Genomic DNA, 12972 nt, shown 5'->3' with positions numbered 1-12972 from the left:
TTTCTGTGGCAGAGGGCACAGTATGTTCATTAATTAAACAAATATTTATTTATTCCCTACCATGTGCTAAACCGGAGGACACATCAGTGGACAAAGTAAAACACAATAATTTTGCCCTCACGGAGTTTACCCTCTATTGGGAGAAGACAGACAATAAACAGTAAACGTCATCAGTAAAACATATAATGTGTTAGAAAGCCACAAGTACCGTGGGACAGACTTGTAGCCAGGATGATCCAGTAGGCCTCATTAAGGCGACACTCAACTCAAGACTTGCAGGAGGCATGGAATACGGCGGGCAGATGCCTGCTTACGGGCATCCCAAACTGAGGGAACAGCCAGCACAGACTCCAAGGTGGGAGTGGGCCGGTGTGCGGTGGAGTTGGCAAGGGGGCCAGCCAGCTGGAGCAGAGGGAGCATCGGAGGAGGAGAGTTCCCATAGGTAACAGGGGCGGGCCAGGTCGTGCAGGGAAGAAGGAGCCCCGCCTTTGGGGGGAGAAGGTGAAAAGTGGGGCTCGACTGGAGTTGGATGGAAGTGGGAGAGGGTTGAATACAGAGACCCACCCGCTGACCCTTCCCTTGCCCTTCCTCTTGGTCTGGGAGGCTCCAGTCAGCCCTTCTGTTTCCTAAAAAAGCAGCAGATTCCATGCTGAGCTCCCCTGAGAGGGGCAGGTGAGAGAGGAATGGACCCGTGCTCGTTCCTGGCTGGGCCCCTTCCCTTGGACCACTCGGTCACCTCCTCCCAGCCCCACCCTGATGCGGGACAGCAGTCTGCAAGCTCCAGCAGCCTCTCCCAGACTCCTCTGTGTGCTTAGGCTTGGGTGGGACTCTGGCCCTGTGTTTATTTCTACATATGGGCCTGAGGTTGCAGGGTGGGGAGCTGAAGATGATCACATCAGCCCTAACCTTGGGTGGACTCGCCCACATGGGCCCCAAACTCACTTACGAGGCCCCTTCCTTGGCTTCAGCTGTCTTTAGAGTCAAGTGGGACCGTGTCTTGGCACAACATAAATGCTCAACTATGTTGCAGAGCTGAGGGGGCCCCTAGAAACATCAGCAGCTCTAAGAGGGAGGGAAGTGGGTGAGGGAACAAGCCTTCTCCCCAGTGCTTACAGGCTACCGCTGTCATAGAGTGGACGATCCAAGATGGGGCTTTGCCCCTTCTTCCTCTTCTTCCCCTCCCCTCTGGGCCCTCAGTTCCCCAGGAGGAACCCCAGGCTGCAGGAGCCAGCTGACTGCAAGAGCTGTACTCAACCACTTAACCAGAGAACAAATACGGAGCCAGAGAAGAGGTTTTCCGGGATCTGCCACTTTGGAGCTTCAAATCTCAAAATAAACTTCCAGTCTCAAGGTCCCAGACACTACTGGAGAGCTCAGCTCCTCACGCAAGGGCCTGTTGTGGGGCTTCCAGGCGGAAGGTCAAGGCCGAGGCTCAGGCCAGCGCCTGACCTGCTCCTCCCTCCTACCCCCACCCCAGTCCACCATAATGGGAGCCCGGGGAAGACTCACTGATTTGGGAGTCACGTTCTGGCACTTATTGAGCACCTGCTGCGTGCCCAGCACTGGCCAGGCCATCCTAAATGACACAGAATGCGTGAAAATGCCCTATTCCAAGGCTTTTTCTTGCAAATACAATGAGACCATCTGAGGGTGGCACACTGGGTTTGGCTGTTCATGGCTGCACGCTGCAGATGTCAGCAGAGACTGGAGAGAGGACCCCAGAGACCCCCCACCCCACCCCAGGCCCTCAGCAGGACAGCTTCCACCCGGCCAGCTCTTCCTTCTTCCTCAAGGTGGCACCATAGCCTCCTGCCCTCTCAGAAGTGGGTGCTCTCTCACCCTTGATATCTCACTTCATACTCTGCTCCTCCCCGGGCCACTTCGAGTTAAGATTCATCTTTCACTCTATTTTCAGCTGTGTGTGACTGAATGATTTTGAATTTCTACTGGCCCTTGGATGGGAGTGGAGATGAGCTCAAGGAACTCGGGTGTGGGTAAACAGCTCTTACTCCACGGGGCCTACCCCCCCTCCCAGGAGGCCCCTCCTTCCCTGGGCCCCTTTGGCGATGACCTTCTCTCTTTCCCAGTGGGTGGGAGGTGGTGTGGATGGTAACAAGCAGAGAGAAAGACTGAGAAGGGGCTGGGGGGAGGTTTGGATGGGAGTCAAGGAATTCCTGCGCCTGCTGCTTGCATAAGGGGCCCTGAGCTGCCTTTCCTGAGATTTCTTTGCAAACCAAGGCAAGTCTCATTTGAAATGAGGCCAGGTTCACACAGACCCCCAGTGCCCAGCCCCCTGCCCTGTGTATCCCTCCTCGGCCTCCCCATGCAGGTGTCTAGGGAAGAGAAGGGAACATGGGAAGAACCCAGGGCTTTAAAGAGGGCTGGGGTGGGGATCTGTCTTTGTACATAGTGTGACCAGCCTCTCCTTGGTATTTATGGGCTCCTAGGCGAGGCGTGGAACATGTCTCAAAGAGATAAGGCCAAGAAGTCTTTGGAAAGAAGGAGCATCCAGCCCCAAGCCAGGGAAGGGGGCTTGGGAGGGCAGGGACCCCCTACCTCCCAGCCAGTGATCAAACGGGGTAGACTGCTTCCCAAGGGGCCCAGGAGAAAGGAAAAGAGGGAGCTGAGGGAAAAGGGGAAGGAGGAGGGGAGGCCTGGGAGGCGGGGCCTGGGGGTGGAGACTTTTAGCACTTTGGCTGTAATCAGACTGGAGCCAGGCGGTGGGCGGGCTGACAGCCATCCTGGGCGGGTGGCCCAGGTTCTGCGTGAGGCCAACGGGTGTGCTGCTGGGATCCTGGGTGGTCACTGACCAGCCTAACCCCAAGGGAGGGTGGTTCCCGCTTTGCCCCCAGCCCCCCTCTCCCGATCTGCTTGTATGAAGTAGACTAAGCAGGAACTCACTTTCTCTCCCCACCACCTGTTCTGGGCCCCAGAATGATCTGGAAGTGAGATTTTCTTCCAAAGGACAAAAATCTGCAGAGCCCCCTATCTGCGTCCCTCCCAGTCTGCCTTCCTTGGTTCACTTGCCTCTCGCTGTCCCCGTGTCTCTTCTCTGCGTCTCTCTGGGTCTGGCTCTCTCTGGCTCACTTCTGTCATTCTGTGTCTATTCCTATCTCTCTGTGTTTGTCTTTCTGTCGTCATTTGTCTCTCTGTGTGTCTTTGTCTTCTGCTTTTCCTCCTCTGCTTCTTATCAGTTCAGTCTTTGTCTCTCTCCATCTTTCTCTCTGTATAAATCTGTATGACTCTCTCTCTGTCTCTCACTCTTCTTTCACTCTCCCCATCTATCTCTCCAGGTATTTTCTGACTCTCTGTGGCTTTCTCAGTCTCAATCTTTGTGTGTTCCTCTCTGTATTTTTCTCGCTGTGTATCTTTGTTTCTTTTTGCCTCTTTCTCTCTTTTTCTTGCCCTCTCTTTCACACTTTCCTCAGTAGTCCCTGCAATACAGTCCAAGTGCACTAGACTGAAAGAAATCAGAAAACCTGAGTTTTATCCCCAACTCAGCCAAGCATGATTTGCATGACTCTGAGGGTCACTTTCCAACTCCTGGCCTCAGTTTCCTCACTGTTGAAACAAGTAGGATGGAGAGCTAGTTCCTTCAGTGGGGCCCTCTTTCTCTCTTGTTTCTTGTAGTACAGTCCACCCGCTGTTGTGGCCTCTGCTTCTCTGCTCCCTAAATTTGACCCTGAAGTCAGGACCTCAGCATCCGTCGGACCCCAGTGGGAAGGAGTCTCTGATACTGTCAGCCAGCAGGCCCCCAAAGGAGTACTCCTCACTCCTTCACCCCCTTAAACATCAGGGTGGACAAGGTCCCTTTCTGGGATACAAACCAGATTAGCTCATCTTTCTAATCCTCTTTGTGCTGGGGCCTCTGCCAGGCAGGGACACCCACAGCGCAGAAGGAGGGTGAGTGTGTGTGTGTGTGTGTGTGTGTGCACGCTCACAGCTTCTGGAGAAGGCAGGACCGAGGTTCTCCTCCCTCTGTTATGCCCGAAAAACCCAAAGCAACTACCCTCGCTGTATAAGAAACCTCATTAGGCTTGAGCCTTCAAAGAAGGGTTTTCATAATCCCAGTCTGCCTCCCCCATCTCCTTTTCTGCAGCCTCTCTAGGGCTGGAGAAATCATTCTAGCTATCCCCCTGTTCCTGAACAGTCCAGAACCCACCCCTTCTGCACACATAGCCCATGCATATGTGCACATATTCTTCTCAAGTCATCATAGAAGGGTCCTTTCATTTCTTCTCGAAAAGCCTGGAGTGTCAGGCAGGGAACAGGGGACAAGAGGGCGGAGGGAACAACAGGCAGTCCGGATGCTTCATACTCCAAGTTGGAGGCTTCCAGCCCCTTTCTGGTTTCATTTGGAGACGTCTTTCTTGGCTGATAAGATCAAAGTATTCCCTCTGCCAAATCATTACCTTATTTTCGAGGCAATTACAAAACTTATTGTATCAATTAGCCCGGTCTCCAGCCGCAGCAATTTATCTCTGTCTGCCATGTGCTTGCAGAGGGAAGGGTCTGCAGGCCCAGCCAGCCGAGCAAGCTAGGGGAGGGCGGGGAGCAGGGAGCTGTCCGGCTGCTTTCAGCAGGGCCAGGCAGGTGGAGGGCATCTCAGGCACTCTTCCGAGGACTGGACGACCCGCCGGTTCCGTGCGCGGCGGGACACTGCCCCAGGAGCGCTCTTTTCCGCGCGGGCGCCACACCTGCACTCCTGATGTGGCCCAGGAGGGAGAGCCAGCAGAGCCCGGAGTGAGGACCAGACGTTTCAGGTCAGGCCAGGGCCGGGGCTCCGCAGAAGAAAACGCTGAGCCGGAGCCCAGGATCTGGCCCTGACTCGCGGGTGGGAGGCTCACTCTGCGGGCCGTGCGCCCCACAGTGGCGTTTACTGGAAAGACATGGCAGAGGGAACGGTCTTCGTGGGGGCACTCCCACGTTTCAGACACGGAGAAAACCTTAGGAGGGAATGCGTGGCCCGGAGAAGTGCGTGTCCCCATGGGTGCGGGAGTGTGGCTTCCTTTGCTTTTGCCCTGTCTGCAGCCCCCAGAAGAACCACGCCCCTACGTGGTGTTGGGGTCAGGTGGGGTTCTCAAACTTTTTGGTCTCATGACCCCTTTACACTCTTAAAAGGTATCAAGGACCCCAAAGGCTTTTGTTTATATAAGTGGTATCTGTTCATATTAAAAATTAAAACGGACAAGGCGTCGACTGAAAAGGCCCCCAGTGGACAATTTGAGCAACAAAATAGTTTTAAATGATAACCCAAACTATAAAATAAATATGCATGAGTCCTTGCTGATATGAATAAATGCTCGAGCAAATATATGGACAGAAGACACAAATCTCCCAGGTAGAAGAATTCAAAATAATTATGTAGCTACTATGTGGGCTACAGGCTGTGACTTTCTTTCAAAGAGTACAGAACATAAAAGGGGGGGTGCAGGGAAGAGTAACTTTACAGTGGAGAAACCTAACAAACGTCACTCAGGTGATCAAGGTCAACATCAACAGTGGTAAGTCATGTTGGTGGGTACCCTTGATGTGATGTGATAAGCTTTTCCTCCCCATAACTCCAGTGTAACAAACAAAATTCTGAGTGCAGTTGTTAATTTTATCTGTTGTGTTCTTTATTGAACACAAATAGTTAATTTTGATATAGTCAGATTTATCAGTTTTTGCCTCATAGTTTTGTATTTCTTCATTTTTATTTGAGAAATCTTTCCATATCCAAGGATCACAAAATTATTCCCTTACATTTTCTTCAGTTAGCTTTACAGTTTTATATCTTATACTTCACTTTTTATTCCATCTAGATTGGATTTTGTATATGGTTCAAGGTCCAACTTTACTGTTTGCCATGTAATGAGCCAACCTGTCTCTGAATTTTCTACATTTCTTTGTCCATTAACTAAGTACTCCTGGTCTATAAATAATTTTGTTCAAATTTTGTTCAAATTGACCTCAAAACTTTCTTTCAAAGCTAATTACAGCTCTCTTGCCTTTCCTTAACCTCTGAACTCCTTGAAAAGAGTATACACTCTCCATTCAGGAGAACTCCAAACTTTTTTCATCTTCATTTTCTTAACTCCTGTTTACTTCTTAATCTGCTATAATCCGGTGTCAGTACCCCAAAGTATACTTGGAATTGTTCTCAGTATCATTACAAAATGCCTCCTAATTGCTGGATTTAGTGGCCTGTTTTCGTCCTGTATTTTCCAAAATACTGCTTTGTCTGTATCCCACAAATACAGAGGGTGCCAAAAAAAAAGTATACACATTTTAAGAAAGGAAAAAAACTGTTATTAACATTGTAATACTCAGTATATACTGATAACAAAAGATGAATACAAGTCACGTGTATACATTTTTTTTGGCACTCCCGGTATTGATGTTGTGTTTTCATTTTCATTCATATCAAATATTTTCTAATTTCCCCTTTGATTTCTTCAGTTATTTAAAATTGTGTTATTTTTCAGATATTTGGAGATTCTTCAGAGACATTTCTTTTTTGTTGTTGTTTTGTTTTTTAAACATTTTTTTTGTTTATCAGTTTTGTGTTTGTTTTTTTTTTTAAGGAGGCACAGCTCCCAGTGGCCCATGTGGGGATCGAACTGGCAACCTTGGTGTTATTAGCACCACACTCTAACCAACTGTGCTAATTGGCCACCCCTTTCAGAGACATTTCTGTTATTGATTTCTAATATAATTCCATTGTGGTCAGAGAACATGCTTTATCTGATTTAAATCCTTTTAAGCTTATTTAGACATTTTAATGGTGAGTCTCATGGTAAGTGTTCTGTGTGTGTACTTAAAAATAATATGTATTCTGCTGCATTTGGCTGAAGTATTCTATAACAACTTACCCTATTTATGTCTTCATATTTAAAGTGGAGTTTATTGTAGGGAGTATATACAAGGGATGCCAAAAAACCATATACAAGTGGACACTTTGGTCAATGTTGTTCAAGCAGTAGTTCGCTGTACTCAGAAGTGTCTGGACGCTGATGCACCACTCTGAGCACCTCTTGTAACTGCAGAAGTCAAACGTGGCTTGTATTTATCTTTTGTTATCGGTATATATTGAGTATTACAATATTAATACAGTTTTCTTAAAATGTATATACATGTTTTTGGCACCTTCTGTATTTGAGTCTTACTTTTTTATGCAATCTGACAATCTGTCCCTTTAATGGGTTGTTTAGATCATTTACATTTTAAGTTATTATTGAGATGGTTGGTTTTCAATCAACAATTTACTATTTTTCTATCATCTTTTCTTTGCTCCCCTTTTTCTTTGTTTTGGATTGAGTATTTTTTTATGATTCCAGTTTTATCTCCTTTGTTGTCTTTATGAGCTTTGTTTTGTTTTGTTTTTTTAGTGGTTGCTGTAGGGCTTACAGTATATGTCTTTAACTTATCGTGGTCTATCTTCATATGATATTATACTGATTCATGTATTGTATGAGAATCTTACAATAGTATATTTTCATTTCTCAGCCTTGTGCTATTGTCATACATTTTACTTCTACATATTATAAATCCCACAATACATTGTGATAACTTTTTGAAGAGATTTAAAGACTAAGAAAAATAATCTTTTATATTTACCCACATAGTTACCATTTCTAGTGCTCATCATTCCTTTCTGGATCCAGATTTCTGGAATCATTGTCCTTTTGCCTGAAATACTTCCTTTAATGTTTCTTGTACTGAAAGTCTGCTGGTGGTGAGTTCTTTCAGCTTGTACGTGTTTGAGAAAAGTATTTTGCCAGTTTTTGAAAGGTATTCTCACTAAGTATAGAATTCTACATTGGTTTTATTTTTCCCCTCAGTACTCTGAAACTTTCACTCCACTGTCTTCAGGATTATATCTTTACCACTGAGAAGTCTGCCGTTATTCTTATTCTTGTTCATTTGTCTGTAACATGGTATTTTCCATCTGGTTGTTTTGAAGGTTTTCTCCTTATCACTGGTTTTAAACAATTTATGATTTTCTTTGGTGTAGTTTTCTTCATGTGTCTTGTGCTTAGGATCTATTGACATTTTTGTATCTGTGGGTTTCTCATTTTTGACAAATTTGACCATTTTTTTTGTTCAAATATTTTCTTTCCTGGACTCCAATTAAACTTATATGAGTTCACTTGAGTTTGTTCCAAAGCTCAGTGATGATCTGTTCATTGTGAAAAAAATCATTTTTTTATGTTCTGTGTTTCAGTATGCACTATGGATAGTTTTTATTGCTATTTTTTCAAGTTTGACAATTATTTATTCCACAGTAGTGTGCAATCTGTTGTAAATACCATTCAATTTTTTCTTTTTAATCTCAGATAGTGTGGTTTTCATCTCTAGAAATTTGATTTGGGTTTTTTCTCTATCTCTCATGTTTCTAATTAACAAACTCAATCTTTCCTCTATCTCCTTGAACACATGGAATGCAGTTATAATAGCTGTTTTGATATAATTGTCTACTAATTTTACCATTGTGTCATTTTTGGTTAATTTTTACTTGATTGATTTTTCATAATTATGGGCCATATTTTTCTGCTTTGTTGCATGCCTGGTGATTTTTGATTGGATGCTAGACATTGTGATTTTTAATTTTTAGGATGCAGATATTTTTGTTTGCCTATACAAATTCTTGAGCTTTGTTCTGGGATGCAGTTATTTGGAAATAGTTTGACCCTTTTGAGTCTTGTTTTTAAATTTTTTTGGTGGAAGCACTGCAGCATTTAGTCTAGAGCTAACTTTGGCACACTATAGAGACAACTTTTGAGTACTCTAACGTCCCATGAATTACAAGATTTGTCATTTTGCCTAGTGAGAACAGAAATTACTCCAAGTCCCATGTGAATTCTGAGTATTGTTTCCTCTAATCCTTTTGGGTGGTTCTCTCGTTGGCCTTGGGTTGTTTCCTCATATGCTATGTTGATTAGCAAGGGGAAGTCTCTGAAGCTCTCTGGAGTTCTCTCTCATCACAGTTCTCATCTCCAATACTTTTCCTTCCCAACTCCCAGCTTCATCTCCTGAACTTAAGGAGTTGCCAGACTATGCCTTGATTCCACCTCACTGCTGGGGCAATCATAGGACTCACTTTGTTTGTTTCCCATCTCTGTCCTTTTTTGCCTGATTCCAGTGTCTTGAAAATTATTGTTTAATATATTTTGCTCAGTGTTTAGTTGTTTTAGGTGGGAGAATACATCCAGGCCCTATTATTCCATCTTAGTCAGAAACAGAACTCTCTAAAATTAAAAAAAACCCAGAACCTATCTTTGGACTCCATACTCTTTGATTACATTTTCATATTTATGGTGCATTTATAATTGTGTACACTGCAGTATTTTCTTGACAAAAGAGAAATTTTATTTTGAATGGCCATTGATAAGAAATTAATTACCCACTTATAATTTTAGAAATCCAATACTTGGAAGAATTTTCTAGAGACCAGCTTCTGGCTCCATACTCTTAAAACTTTGTTTCTCCTCCACTTCCCACTATCTTTAGTGCCAGGTGCTATAGGATATATTTACAGTAATACAACCTTTGCACTATGCAAGGTGAGGCAGCATGAGGATTGACAGAAGCATTCCTGGAAGCCATGCTTACACTGGATGGCTAGCCCAAACTCAATGATACATGGATGTGACCGCGAACCACATACATACATTTCACTCAAAACAGTCCTTTATTCAACTCAACTTTAGCTAATACCCAAAATGCTTGTGGCCACCACTCCAAGGCCACCCAACATGGGTAAAGTGTGACACAGGAGAAGTCAGAGTGAAAAGAGCCAGCAGTCTTAACTGATTACAGTTAAGATATTTTACTTTAGCAAAGTTTAGAAAAACAAATGACCCTATGAACACATGGCTTGGGTCCTTCAGGGATTGGAAGGAGCTATACCAGGGATGGATGGTCCTTGAAGCTTAAACTTCGTGGTGAATCTGCCTCTGCTCATGATGCCTCAGTTCTGGCTCCCAGGGAGGTCCAAATGCTTCCACTGCACAGACCACGCCCTTCCTCGGGAATTCACTTCTCTGGACTTCTCTCCCACCCAGACTTCTCACCATGCCTGTTGGTGGCTCTGTGCGTTGCATATGTTGTTCTCATTACCCGAAATGCCCTTCACGCCCTTCCTCACCTGGGAGCATCTACCCCTCCTGCAGGACCAGGGTCAGTGTCATTTCCTCAGTGAGACTGGTCATTCCTGACTCCTCTGGGGATTGTTCCTATTTTTTATTGTGGCCCCCAGAACACCATGATTTGTGTTTGTCTCTCCCACCAGCATCTGAAGCCCCAGATAAGAGCCTATAACTTGTTTCTTTATCCCAGTGCCTAAGTCAGTGAGTGGCACCTAGTAGGAGCTGTTGTATGGATGTCTGAATGAGTGAAATCTCTTTGTTTTCCTCCCACCGAGTGCTGGATCTTGCTTACTTACTTGACTCATTAAGGGCTTCCTTTTTGGTTTTGTGTGTGTGTGTGTGTGTTTAACAGCAAAGATAGTATAGGAAGAGCAAGACATTTTCGAAGCATAATTAAATGGGTGAATGAATGAATGTTGAGAGACTCCTCCTGATTCCTGTTTAACAAATAGTTATTGACCACCTACTTTGTGTTGGTCTGGGAGCTACATAATTCTAATGGTTATCACTTGCTGAGTGCTTACTTATGCCCTAACTAGTCTGAAGTCTTAGATTTGCTCATTTAAGCCTCACAACCCTGTGAGGTTGTTTCTGTGATTCCCCTTTCACTCGTTGGGGCTTCCGTGTCTGAGGCAGGGACTGCGGCCGTACTCCGCCTTTCGCTGTGAGGGAGACGGCAGAGCGTGGGTATGGAAAGGGGATGCATCCCGGCCCGCGCCAACGTCTCTAAAGTGGGTCCTGTCCAGGGAGGTAGGAGTGCGGCCAGGCCTTGGTGCAGGGAGAATTACAGCGACAGAAACACCAGGGGGCGCGAGCAACTCAGCTTTGGGATGAAAGGAACACACAGCTTCCCACGTAAGACGGCACAGCCCTGGGTCGCCTTCTCACCGCTGCGCCTTTCTCCAAGGGCAGCAAATAATCTGCAGAGTACTATGTGCCAGACACTTGCCCGCTTTATCTCACTGAATTCTCACTAAGCCCTGAGAGGGAGGTTGTCGTGTCTTCATTATACTGATGCTGAAATGGAGGGTAGCAGAGGCTGACTTGCCCAAAGCCACATAGAGAATGACCAAGCTCTTGTTCTGAAGGTTTCTTGTGCATCCTGCTTTTGCACCCATGTCCTGTGGACATAGTGCACACATATCCCTATCCACGCAAACCAGTATCCTGTCCCTTGTGTTTATTTAAACTGGTGTCTCGAACCACAGATTTCCCTGCTCTGCTGAACTCCTTAGGCACTTGGGGGCCCCATCATCCTTGTGGGGCACCTGCTGCATCCTGGCCTGCACTGCCCTGAGATGTCACGTCGCCAGAATTGTTCCCCCTTAGAGTGTAAATTCCAGCCCTTAGCATGAGGCTTGACACAGTCAGTTCTGAATAAACACATGCCGAGTCAATGAAGGGCAGGCACAGCAAGTGTGTGTGTGTGTGTGTGTGTGTGTGTGTGTGTGTGTGTGTGTGTCTCCTTCTCAACATAGCTCAGGCCTGCAGAGCCAGAAGCAACAAACACCTGTTGGAAATATGTGAATGAGGATTTAATCGTTTAACATTTCTATTTTGCTCTACCTCCTTTACGTTTGTGTCCAGCTGGGACTGCAAACTCCCAGAAGGTATGGGGATGAGGAATGAGGGCGTGTGGGTGGGTGGAAGCAAGGAGGCACAGAGCAGGGCAGGGAGCAGAGCTTTCCCCTAGAGAAGAAGGCCCACATAGAGAATGGGGGAGGGGGAAGAGGGGAGGAAGAGATGCCAAGGGCAGAGAGCAGCAGGAAAGCGAGCCCTGAATAAGCGCCTTGTATGTGGCCCTGGGATGCTGACTCACCAAGACTCGGGAGGGATGCAGAGGGGGCCTGTATGCTGCAGTGAACACCCCCAAACCGCCCACCCCTGCTGAGGACACCCTGTTTGTTTTGAGGCCCAAACAGTCCTGGGAGGCTTTGATTTGGGTTGGCTGGGCTGAGGGAGCAGGGGAGGGAAGGGCAGACACTACAGAGGAGGGAGATGGGTGAGGTTTTGGAGAGCGTGAAAGGCCCTTCCTGGGAGAGCTGGGTTTTGGTCCAGGTGCGAAAGGAGGACCAGGACAAAGAGCTGTCTGTCCCAAACAAGCAGGTGTGGCAGGTCAGCCTCCAAGCAGGGAGGGGAGACAAGCTCGTGGCTTCAGTGGCTTCTGTCCACACCTGAGGAGCAAGGCAGGCTTCCCATGGGTGAGTGCTGCCCAGAAGCGCTGCTGGACAGACGGAGGCACAGCCTGGGAGTAGAAGCTCCACCATCTTCACTGCAGCTGTCAAACCGGTTCGGAAAGGAGGACAGGCTTTTTGTGGTATGGCAGACAGCCCTAGGGCAGGGGGCAGAGGCCAAGGCCTGGAATATGGGGCAGCTCAGGCGACCAAGATCAAAGCAGAGGCAGGGCAGAGACTCAGGTCAGAGGACGAGTCCCGAGGGAGCAGCCAGGCTTGGCTAGCAATTCCTGGTCTCAAGTCAGCTCAGGGAGGTGCAGGTGGTTGAAGTGAGAGGGTGGCCAGATGGACTCTTCAGCCCGAGCTCTGCCATGAACGAGACACATGTACGTTTGGACAACTCACCTGGCTTTTCTGGGCCTCCCTCTCCTCATCTGTAACTGAGGAAGCTAGAATGAAGGGTCTCAAAGCTGCCTTCTCGCTCTAACATTCGATGGTTCCATGTGTGTAGGCAAAGCATCCCTCTCCCCTCTCCTCACCAAAACCCTGTCCTCAGTGCCCTGCTCCTGGCTGAGTCCCAAAAGCTAACTAACTAGTGGATTCATTCTTAGTTATGTTACTGACAAGAAGCTAATATTCAAAACTCCCCAGATGTGTTACACCATCAT

The 12972-nt window shown here is 46.8% G+C and overlaps 1 protein-coding gene across 3 annotated transcripts in view; it reads left to right on the top strand.

Moving 5' to 3' along the window:
- The window catches only part of ST7L (suppression of tumorigenicity 7 like), a 148837-nt gene that overhangs the window by 94224 nt on the left and 41641 nt on the right, over positions 1–12972 (top strand). The window lies entirely within an intron of this gene.

The sequence above is a fragment of the Rhinolophus ferrumequinum genome, chromosome 22 (assembly GCF_004115265.2).
Source record: "Rhinolophus ferrumequinum isolate MPI-CBG mRhiFer1 chromosome 22, mRhiFer1_v1.p, whole genome shotgun sequence".
Classification (NCBI taxonomy): domain Eukaryota; kingdom Metazoa; phylum Chordata; class Mammalia; order Chiroptera; family Rhinolophidae; genus Rhinolophus; species Rhinolophus ferrumequinum.
Note: the sequence above shows the minus strand (reverse complement) of the source record. Positions and strands in the feature narration are given on the sequence as shown.